This window comes from Lactuca virosa, chromosome 4, assembly GCF_052849685.1.
Source record: "Lactuca virosa cultivar CGN04683 chromosome 4, Lactuca_virosa_CGN04683_v6, whole genome shotgun sequence".
NCBI lineage: Eukaryota > Viridiplantae > Streptophyta > Magnoliopsida > Asterales > Asteraceae > Lactuca > Lactuca virosa.
This window is the reverse complement of record NC_136429.1, coordinates 393487295-393500256: the sequence shown is the minus strand read 5'-3', so window position 1 is coordinate 393500256 and position 12962 is coordinate 393487295.

Here is a 12962-nt window from a genome sequence, read left to right as displayed (position 1 = left end):
GTTGTTCGACTACACTGTTTTGTTGTGGAGTGTATGGAGCAGAGAAGTTGTGGGCAATACCATTCTCGGTGTGGAAGTTTTCAATAGTGGCATTGGTAAACTCTGAACCATTATCACTTCAGATTCGTCTCACCGGTAGTTTGATGAGAAATTCAATTCCTTTGATAAAGTTGATGAGTTCCGAGGTTGTTTCTAACTTGAGCCTTACGAAGAAGACCCAAGTGAACCTAGTAAAATCATCCACAATGACAAGAATGTATTTTTTGTGATGTAGACTTTCTACTGTTGAGGGTCCACACTGAACAATGTGCAGAAGTTCTAACGGCTCCGAGATGGATTTTTCAATGATGATAGGATGACCCTTCTTCGATTGCTTCCCACGCTCGCATGCAGCGCATAAATGATCATTTTCGAACTTGAGGAGTAGCAGAGCTCACATTTCACCGGAAACAAGATCATTCATATATCGGAAGTTTAGATGAGCAAGCCTTCTATGCCATAACCAACTGGCGTCAGGAACTGCTTTTGAGAGTAAACAGAGCTGGGGCTTGCCAATTATCATGTTGATGTCAAGAGGATACATGTTCTTGTTGCGATTTAACTTGATTAAACATTCCTTTCGGTCTTCTATCATGACATATTTGTGTTTCTTACAGAATTCAACTCTACGATTCGCATTAGTGAGTTGAGCCACACTAATCAGATTATGCTTCAAATAAGCTACATATGCCACGTTTGAAATGGAGAAGTTGCCATTCGTAAGGATGCCATAACCTCTAATCTGAGAGTTGAAGTTGTTTCCATACGTCACGTAGCCAGCATTTGGTGAAAGTTTGAGATCTCGCAGAAAGTCCTTCTTCCCAATCATGTGCATGAAGCAAGCACTATCAATATAACATATTGTTTCTTGCTCCGAAGCACGAAGTGCCTGCAAAATTAGTGAGTAGTGGAGTTTTTAGGCTCCGAGTTAGGTTTTGGGACAAGGGCACGAGTTTTGGACTTTGGTTGTGACTTTTTAGCAACAGTTGTTTTAGAGGGTTTATTCCGAGATCCTTTTGGGAACAAACAGAAAGTCATGGTCCTTTCATCTACCCAATAATCATACTCAATGACATGTGGTTTCAGAAACAACTTTTCTCGGACCAGCAACTTCCGGAGCAGTGGGAATCACTGTGTCTCTCGGAGTTGCGGTTTTATTTTTGAGATTTTTTACTTTCCATACGAGATTTTGTTTTGAGTATTTTTGTGAAACTGTTTTCTTAAAGTCTCGTTATTTGTTTGATGATACACTTTGTTTTGAAAGCTGTTGAGGTTTGAAAATCGTACCATCAGATTTGGCTATCAAAAGGAGAGTTAGTTCTGACAGATTGAGTATCTACAATGGGCTTTTTTAGGTGGGGCTGACAACCTTCTTGTGTTCTAACTGACTGGGAGGATTAGATGGCCTTTTGAGAATCTTAACAGGTATGAAGGTGTTGTGACTCCTAAACGATTGGCTGACAGTCTGAGATATACTCCTTTTGGAGTTCTCAAAGAATCTGGAATTTTGTCTTGAATTAATTTCCTTTTTGTGAGCATTCTTGGCTTCTACCTTAGGATCAACAACATCTTTCCTATTTAACATTGGTTTCTATTTAGAGTTGAAAGAGGACTTGGAAGTTTGACCTAAAGAGGGATTGTTAAACACAGGCTTGATTGGCACAATATTTGTTTTGGAAATCACTTGTGAGTCAGAATCACATGAATTTGACGAATCATCAATGTCAGTATCTAAAGATGCCCAAACAAACTCAGAAGTATCAGGTTCAGTTGTCTCCGGAATCATTTTCTCAACAACACAGTTGTTAGGAGGACTGTGGTTTGGAATTTGAACGAAGTGTTTGGAATGTTAGAGTAGAATTCGAGGTCCGATTCAGGTCCAGGTTTGTCAGAGGCGGAAGAGGCGTGGAATCGGGACACTTGACAACTATAGGATGAAACTCAGGAATCAGTGATGCAAATTTGACAGAAGTCTCAGGAAGGGGTCAAAAAGGCGAGACAGGGTGTCTGAATGTCTGTGGTTCGGAACGTCTCCAATAAAAGTTAGGTTTTGCAACTCCTTCAAGGGACAAGCAATAGGTTTCGGAAGCTTGCTTCCGAGACCAGGAGCTTTTGACCAAGGATGACGAAAATTATGAGTCATCCGTTCATTTTCTTCAAGAATGTCAATGGAATTATGCAAAGCATCTATTTTGGCATTGAGACATTTGTTGTTAGAAATTAAAACATTTCTTTCAGAATAAGTGATTTCACATTTGTCTTTAAGAATGATACATTCATCTTTTGACATTACAAGCTCTCGTTCTAAAGACTTTATTTTTAACTTCTAATCCTCGAAACGTAATTTAAGATGACTTAATTCACTCTCCATCTTCTCACTGGCTTCTATGGCTGACTCATAGGCTTTGTAAATGATGTTTATATCTGATTGGATTTGGGTTAGATATGGTTCGTAAAGAGACAAATCAAAGTTATTATCAGTAATCATAAATTTTACCTGTTGAACGATGCTTCTACCGGGTGGATCGTTGATAGCCATGTAGCAGTAGTTTGGTTCGACATCTTCATAATCTCCCTCTGATCCATACGACCAGTAGCCTTCATCACATTCAATTTTCTGTCTAGCCATAAAGCACATATTTCTGCCAGCACTCACATCATCATCATCATCTCCAAAAGACCAATACCCATCTACATCTCTTGATACAGTGGTAACAAATGCCTTTTCACTTTCTGCCATCTCTTGAGCTTGACGTACATAGTAAGTAGAGTCCTTAATCTTGGGTTTCTGTGGGACTTCAGCTAAGAAGTCTTTGGAAAAATGGTTTGCATGACCACATTTGTGACAAAAAATCTCTGGTTTGTCTGACTTCGTAGTATGTAAAGATTCTGAGGTGTGATTTGGTGTAGGAAGGTTAGGTTTGTAGGATGGTGGGTTTTCTGAAGGTTTGTTGAATGGTTGAGGATTACTTTGGTGAGGAGCATGGAAATAGTTGTGATATGGCTTGTTAAAAGGACGCTTGTATTTCATGGAAAGCAAAGCAAACTCCTGTTGAAAGCGGAATTCGGAGTCCATTTCTTCAGGGTCGAGGTCACCATTTTTTTGATAATTGGTAGGAACAGGTAAGACTGGCGGTGAGGGTTGAACATGTGGGATATATGGTACAACAGCTGTGAAGGGGTCCAAGACAGGGAGGTTCGGAATCTGAGGATCATAACAGCTGACAAGAGCTAGAGGACCTCCTGTGAGTTCTCGTAAGGTTTGTGCAACATTTGATTCATGAACTTGAAGCTCATCGAACAGTTGGTAGAGCTACAGCTTTTTCAGAGATCCATTACTCTGAAGACATGATTTCACATTTCCCCATCCCTTTCCGAGACTGTTAATGAACTTGAGGTTGTATTCTAGTGGAGTTTAGACTATCCCATGAGTTGTGATGTTGGTGACAACGATTCGGTATTTGTTTGAAGCTGAGGCAACAGATTCACCTGGAGTTGTAGTGAAAGTATCGAACTCGTTGACAACCAAGGTTAGACGCTTATCCTTCATGTTTTCTGATCCCTTGAACAGTTCTTGAAGTGTGTCCCAAATATCTTTAGCGGATTTTTACAGTTTAATGTGCTCAAAGAGAGAAGGTGGAACACCAAACACCATTTCGGAAAAGGTTTGCTTGATCTGCATGCAGCTTTTCGATGTCATCAACAATGAAAGGTGCTTGACGCTGTTTGTCTTGTCCAATGAGAGTTACAACAGCATCTCTAACAATTGTTCGAACTGGAACATTTGGACCTTTTTTAACGGATCTCCAGATAGCTTCACCTTTTTCTTTACCAAGTAAAAATCTTTCCATTCTGACTTTCCAGTGATCATACTCTTCAACAAGTAGTAGTGGGGCACGAGAAGGGAAACCCATGTTATTTGCTATTTGCATTGAATACATTTGTTGAGAATTAGAAGCAGCCATTGAGGTTAAGATATCTTGAGCAAAAGTGGTATATAGAAGAACTTTTATCCTTAACACAAAAATGATCGAAATACCAAGGTAATCTCGAATCAATTATAATTTGTTCTTACGGATTCAAAGGACAACCACTCAAGCTCTAATACCAATAGTGAGAACAAGGATATTATGCGCAGGGACAAGTTTTGAAAACTCAAACCTTGATTTCATGCTTAAGATCAATGTCTGCTTATAATTATATGTTCCAGTCAAGTCTGGAAAGATCAATCAAGACTGAAGAGAGAAATCAACAAAGTACTTCAAGTAATAAATGTAGAACTATGAGTATAATCAAGGTAAAGACAATAAATGAACAAGTAGAATGTTTTGAAAGAGTTTGATGTGAGAGAAAGGTGAAAGGGAGTTAATATGAGAATATGCTATCTTTGGAAGAACAATCCGTAATATTCTTGTCATTCAATCACTCCTTAAATAGTCAAGGAAGAACATCGTACAAACCGATCAACATACAAAGGACCGGATAATCACACTACTTCTGACATTCTGATTATCCAAATAAACAAAAGAGACTACGTCATATGAAATGTTACATCATACAAAAGAAAAGAATAATTAATGGATAGACAGACACATTCTCTCGGATCATTTCTTCATCTCTGAACATTCTCTACTTTGGACTCTACCTCCATCTCGTACCACAAACATTTCAGACTCAAGACAGGCTTCGGATCTTCAATAGTTAGAGATTGCTAGAGGTTCACTTTCAGGTTCCAACAACGTCCAAATATGACTTCATAAGAGGAAGTTGTGATTTTTAGAAGTTGCAGCACAACACTGTGCGACACAGAAACCAAAATTAATATCGATTGATTGTTAGGAAAAACAATCTAAACGAGAGTTGAAGATCTTGTCAATATCTATCCGTCGATTTAAAGATATTCGAGAACGGATATCGTAAGAGAGAGTTATGATTTTTATACGGGTTTTAACATTCTAAGCCTGTTAAAAATATAACTTGAGAATTAGCCGACAGAGTTTAAATTAAAGTTGCATATCTCGTCGATAGCTACGCGTAGATATAATGAACGTCGAAAACGGAGCTCGTATGAAGAAGATATGGAATTTACAAAAACCACGTTTTGCACGGCGCACAACTTCTAAAAGGTGCAACGTGGACCACATGGGTTTTAACACATGGAAAGGCAGCAAATGGATCGACGTTACCCTAGTGTGCGACGCACACCTATAGTACGGTGCACATCCATACTATAATATAAAATGATCCGGGTTCATTTGTTTCTCATTCCTCTCTTCACTCCAACTCTCTCTAGAAACCCCTCACCCCCTCGAGTCTGATCTTTCTGGGTTTTTTGGAGTACTTTAGTAAGGCTCTGCGACATCAGAGAGTCGGGCAGAAAGAAATGGGCAGGTCGGAGTTCTGCGAGCACAAATTCTAATTCTTGCTAGGATCCCTGTAAGTTAAGCTACACTTTCAAACGTAACTTATATTTATATTTATAGTCGTTGTTATGAATGTATAAATAAGATTTACCAGTGACTCCAGTTATAATGCTGATTGATCTAATTATATGAGAGTGTCTAGAATGGTCACGTTGGCTTGATTGTTGGATTTCTAAAAGGCTATATGCCGAAATGATCCTGCCTCCCAACTGTCCGGCCAGAGTGATCATTATTTTATATAACTCTCAGTATTCGTTGGGATGTGAAAGATCTAGCTTTCATCACTAGATTTCCATAAAGATTAATAAGTCATAGTATTATATGTTAATACTTGTTACACACATTTCCTGCTGGTTGGATCGCCAGTAGGATCACCTAGATAGCTGTCAATCGTCGGAGTAATTGTCCAGCTGAGTTATCTCACTATACCATGTACTCCAATATGTATACATGTATGTTAGGATAGGGAACGAGTAGAGTAGAGCTAGTAGTATAATCTCTATGTGCATAAGTGTGAACCGGTAGAGTAGAAAGTATAAATGTGCTTGTATTAGTAGAATCTAATGTGTAATCTCTATATGCATAATTGTTTTGATATTAGACTTTGGTAGGGTTGATGGTGGAACGGTTAAAGAGTCCGGGAACCTATAGACCCATGTAGATTTAGTTAGGGGATAATTGTAGAACGGTTAAAGAGGCCGGAAGCCTACATACCCGTGTATTCCAAGATATATATTGGCAGATCGTGAGCCATTGTTTGTATGAATGTATATGTATTGTGGTATATGGTATTTTAGGTAAGCCTAACGCTTACCCAATGGTTTATAAATGTTTTTCAGGAGCTTCACTGGTTTGGAAGAAGGGCGAGGTTCGACTGTACACACGCGTATTCACTACATGTTTCCGCACAATGTAATCATTCTATGATATATTTGAATAAATAAAAATGAAAATTTTGGGTTGAAAATCAGGACGTTATAGTTGTTATCTAATTGTATATCCAATTATAATCTAGTTGGATATCTAATTATCATTTTATTATTATCCAATTATCATCAAGCTATTATTCATTTATTAATACATATATCAAATTATCATCCAAATATTTGTCAACTGTTATCAAATTATAATCCAATTATCATCGAACTACATATCCAATTATGGATCGTTATTATATTTTGGTTGGAACTTTACATTTTTGATCTTTTAATACTATTGATTGTTATCATATTTTGATTTTTATTGAATCTTTAAAATTTATTTGTGAAGTAAATGTTCCTTTTAAACAAATCTATGATATGAGTACAAAGTACAAGAGAGAGAGAGTAAGAACAAAAGTGCCCAAAACCTATCTCTCTACTTCTATACTAACCCTATTTATAAGGTGATACAGACACTCAAAAAATATGCAAGGACTAGATGTGAAAACACAATACAACAAATGCCTTGCAAAATACATACATTGTGAAGTGCCATACTTCGCATCTATATAGACCAAAATAACATTCGACCTCTCACTAAACAGTTCTGTCACACCCCCAAACCAGACGGCGGAAACGTCCGGGGGTAGCGGACTTCATTTGTAGTATCATAACACATGTATAATAGTAATCAAAGTACAAACAACCACTATATTTAAAAAGTATAAGTATTTACATGTGTTTCATTATAGTATATTGAAACCAAATAGTTGTACAAAAGAAGAAGACAAGACATAAATAGCTCCATCTTCTCAAAAGCTCGGGGTGTACCTGTCTACTGGTTCCCTGATAATACAAGTAATTTGAAAAGAGAGTATCAACATAAAGTTGAGTGAGTGCATAAGTATTTATGTTTTGAAAGAATGTTTTCTGTTTCTTGAATATGTAAACTGTTTCCAGAAAATCCTATATTTTCTGCTGTACATGAAAAGTATTTTAGTTACATAAAACCCTGTAATGTAATATTGTAAACTGTATCTTGTAAACTGTATCTTGTAAAACTAGTACTTTGAAAATGTACTTAAGTTTAGTTAATTATACACTAACGTATTGTTAATATCTTATATGAGTTATTATAACCATACTGACTAGATGGCCTGACCCAACGCTATGAATGCGCTGAAAGCTGTTGATAACAATTTGTCACTCACAGGGGTGTATGCCTGACTGTAGCTAGCAGTCCGAGTGCGGGGTTATCAATCCCAATATAGATCTATACACACATTGTTTCGATCCCCGACTGGAGATTCTGGTTATAATGTCAGGACTTTACTATATTGTTTAAAATTAATTAAACAACCTGTACTACTTGACTCATAAAAGCATATAAACGTTACTTGTATAATAGTTATGAAAACCCAATCATTCTGAAATAAATGATTGATAGTATGCTCTTGAATTAGTATACTTAGTATGTATCTGAAAGAATGTATACTCTTGAATAGTTTTGAATAAAACCTTTGTTCTTGTAATACAGTGTACTCTAGTATACTTGAATCGTGAATTAATGTTCTATGAATCATAAATTATACCTATTATAATTTATATGTACTTTCCGATTTGATAACGAGTATTCATGAATGTAACCCCTTGCTCAACATGTTACTAAGGGTAATTGTACTTAATGAACTAACTTTTATATTTGTATACATATACAAATATATATAAGTAAAATTTAAATGGCACTTGGACAGATAATCAATGTTTATAATCCCACATCCAAACAAGGAAAAGGAACCAAAGTGGGCTAGCAGTCCTAAATCTTTTAAATCTTATTTACATATATATATATATATATATATATATATATATATATATATATATATATATATATATACAAACATGATTTTTGGAGGAAAATATAAGTTTATAAAACATTTAAAAGAAGTTTAATATTTTGAAATTCATTTTGGTGACTTGATGTCATTTTGATATAATCATTGAAAATCATTTGATTTGATGATAACTAAAATCCATTTTGATAAGATATTTGAAATCAATTGTTTATAACACAAAAACTTTGTGTTAGACTTGTATTCCCCCCCCCCCCCTTAAAACAGTAAAAACTAAGAAAATACGGGGGTATGAACTCACTTGTTGTAAGTTATTCAATTGTAAGATTGGTGTATGATGCTAAGTGTCAAGTGAAGTCTTGAACACAACGGATCCTATTAAGCATATAATAATACATATATGGATATAATTAGTGTATATAGCAACTAATTATGATAGGAAACCACTTTAGGGACTAGGAAACACTTGATATAAGTGTTAGAATCACATGTGATTGTTCTAAAGGGGGTTTACGATCACACAAGGTGTTCACGGCCATGGAGTTTACAGCCAAGGTGTTTACGGCCCATAAGTTTACGGCCAAGGGAGATGTTCTTCATAGGAGTTTACGGCCAAGGGAGATGCTCATGGCCGTAAACTCTTATTGTTCTTGGAAATGGTTGTTTTCAAGGTTGTAAGTTAAGGGATTCTATAGGATAACTAATATACGGAAGGATACTTACGTTTTGAAGCTTGAATGAGGTGTTCAAGGTCTAAAGAACTAGTGTGTGTTCTTGGTGTTCTTGAAGATCTAAGCAAAAGAGATGATTTCATGGATGAAATCTTAGGGTTTCACTAGATTAAGCAAGGTATCAACAAATGAATGGAAGAAACACTTACTTATTTGAAGATCAAGGTGTAAATCTTGATGATAGTTGAGAGAAAATCGAGTTTCTTGGGTTGAAAGTGTGAGAAATGGTGAAAAATGTAGGAAATCTATATATATGTGCGAGGGTTTACGGCCGAGGCGTTTGCGGTTTGAAGTCGGCAAGATGTTTACGGCTGAAGCCTCGTTTACGGCTGCGAGGAGTTTACAGTCTGAGGAGTGTACGGCCGTAAACTCTTTGCGGCCCGAAGTGTTTGCGGTCCGAAGCAATGAATAAGATGCGAAGCTTCTCGATTTTTAAACCCTTTCCTTCTAATTTCAACCATAGATATTTTAAAGATTTTTAACAAATAAAGGTTATTATCATAACCTTAATAAAAATCCAAATAATAAAAGGACTTTAGTTGACCTTTGCTTGACTTTGGTTGACTAGAGTTGACTTTTCAAACAGAAAAATAACGGGATGTTACAAGTTCACACTCTACAATCTCCCCCTTAGTAAAAACAGTCGAAATTACGCCATCAGCTTCATGGTCTGGAGAATTACTTTGCGAACATCCATATACCAAAGAATAATTTTTCTTATTTCAACCTTGTCTTCTACACTATTCTTTTTGCAATTATTGATTCGTACAATAAGGCTTGTATACTAGACATTCATGTATCTCTCAACATCAACAACTTGAAACAAAAACTTTGTCATTTTATTATTCTTGTTCTTTCCAACAAACACTACCCCCAGAGGCTGATGTATGATTTCTCCATCTTCATATGTGTCAATTTTAATCTTCCCCATTAACAAAGACTAAGGACGTTTTGAAGTCTTGTGAACGACCATGGAAATCTCGACATTTGTGATTGCGAGGCAATCATAATAACTATCAATGAAGACTTTGATATGAGCGAAGTCGATGCGAAAATCATCCTCGTTATCTTCTGATAGTTTCGATATATCCACATTGATTAGAATCGGCGTCACTGTGACCAAGTCGTTCAGATTCATCAATGGGAAGTCTGCAACTATAAACTCACAGACTACGTTGTTCGCCCTTACCACAACATATCGAAAATTTTGAAGAATCCCTTCAAACAAATTATCCCTAGTGATTGACATCACTTTAAAAATCTTCACAACAGACCAAATCTCCTCTTCGCTTTTTCCTAAGACTGCATGAAATCTCATTTTCAGTCTCTTATATTCCCACTTGTCTTTGAAGCGATCAACCAACTTGTACTGAGAGGAAATATAAGTCATGTGATTGATAGGAAAATCAAGTTGATTAAAGTATGAGTTTTCAACATCATAACTTTTCTTTGGAACCTTGCGAAAATCATGCATCTTCCCTAAAGAAACAACTTGCTTAATAGTTTCATAGCACCAGTGTTTGTTGGGATCACCCTTATTCAAACCCGGTGGATCATTCTGTCTTTGCCTCAGAATACTATTGATTTGTCTCTACCTTTCAATCTCCATCTCTAATATCTTCTTCTTTTCTTCTTCAGACAAAGTTACCACAAGACCCTTCCTTTTATCTCCTTGGTTTTCTTTTGATGGAGGTGGTTAAGAACTCGACCCAGATCCTCCAACACTTTCGCCAATGAAGTTGTTGTCAGCAAAACTGGAAGTGATGTAGGGATTTGGGTAGACATAACCCTCCCAACAACTTCACCCTTATAAACATCTTTTGAAGAACCAACCCCTCCGCATCCTTTCTCTCCCCCTTGTAACACTTGCTTCACAGGTGGAGCATTAGTTGGTAAGAGTAGTACCAACTTAAGGATGGGATCAAGCTCCGCCTTGATGTTAGATTCAATAGAAGAAATCATATTGGAAATAGATTCTTGAGAAACCAAAGATTTATTAGAAAGAGCTGCTTGCGAAATGGATTCCTTGATGCTGCTTAAAAATTCCTCCAATTTTGTAAAGACTTTAGAATCTGATTCTAACTTTGCATCCAGCTTAGTCGAATAAGCAGAATTGTACTCAACTAACTTTGTAATTGCATCAGCAAGAACATCAACCTTACCATGAAGAACTGAGTAATTCTTCTCAATATTCTCCACTACTTCAGTCATCTCAGATTTTAGTTCTACCACCTTGAGATTAACAAATTCTTCCAGCTTCTTAATCTGTTCAACAAAAATTAGATGACGCTCTTTTGCAACGTCACGAAGCTTTGTAATCTCATACTCAAAATTGCTGGCATGAAGCTTCAATCTTTCAACATGTTGCTGCTCAATGTTCTCCATCACAGTTTTAAGACGATTCTTCTAAGATTTGAGCATGTATTCTACTTCAGCTCCAAAAACAAAATTTCTACCTCCAGTGTCAGCTTGAATCTGTGAAAGCGATTTAAGCTTGTTGTTGAGAATCTTAAACTGCTTGCCAAACATCAACATATTATCACAAACATTGTCCTCTGCAGGATCAAACTGTAAATTTGCAAATGAAACCATAATTTCATCATCATTCGGTTCTCCATCATGTACTAATCTCTCTGGCTCAGTGGATTACAAAGAGAAGAGAGTTGTTATGGGTTCATGCATGATGGTTGAATATGTTGGTGAAATTGTGGAAGCAGGAAATCATGAAGGGATAGGAGAGGATAATGGTGGTAGAGAAGTTGAGGTATCAAGATGTGTGGTTTCAATGGTAGATTAAAGAACTAAAGATGTAGAAATACTTGTTGTTTCAGGATGGGAAGAACCAATGGCTTCATTATTCATCACCCCTTCACCCATAGTGACATTTGTGTTCGCATCAGATGCGCTCACAGGGATGCCTGAGGTGCAAACCTCCTCCGTAGTGGACTTGGTTTGAGAAACCTCGGGTGGTATGACAATTTCCTTCGTATGGATGGATGTAGAAAAAGGTTCACTCAAATTGGTGGTTGTATCCATATTAGATACGTGTACATTGCCACCAGGAATTCCAGTATCCTCGAAATTCGACTTAACTGGAGAATCCCTTTGAGGTTACCCAAAGCCAAAGCCAATATCCTCAATGTGAATAGTAGAGCGTTCCTTATCACTGCCTTGCTCTGACTTGATCACAACTTTATCAAGCGGGTCTTCCAATTGTCGTTGCTTCTTTTGAATCTTTTTAACCATCTCTTGTACTTGACGTTTCATGGAAGCTAGGGAAACAGGAACAAGAAATTCCCAAAAAAGAACACCTCTTCTGTTATTTTGAGGTTTGCGAATCTACTTTATCCCCTTTGTTGAAGACACTTGCTTAGGTGAAGCAATGGTATCAACTAAAACTTCCTCAAAAATTGGCCTTTCAGGAGAATGACAAGGTCTTTGAGCAGGCTTCTTTGTGCATTTTAGAATGCCTGTCTTCGAAGGAATGACTTCCTTAGAAACTTCTTTTTCACATTCTCTTGAACTGGTTTTGAAACTTCCTTCTCCTCATTCTTTTCAATAGGTTGTGATTGTTCAGTCTTCTTCTTTTTCTTTTGAGCTTTACTAGTCTTTGATAAACCCTCAACCCCCTTTGGCAACAAAACTCCAACTGTGACATTTGGGTTGATAGATGCCAAATATTGAACCATTATTGGGTTTTCAGGAGCAATACTTCTGAACATTGTGTCTGGAATGCGAGCAATATTGGGAAAAAGAACTGGATCATCAGTAACCACTTTAGGAATCTTCAAAGTTGAAAACTCCGCCTTCTCATCTTCTGAAGGAACCAAAATTCCTTCCTTATCATACATATCCCGAAGTATCAAACTGCAGTATCTCGCATACGAAACACCATTCGTGACATTGGTGTGTGTGATTAATGTACCAAACTCTTCCCAAAATTGAGTTACGTAACAACATTCAAGTCTTAATAAAGACCTGCAATCATAGCATAGA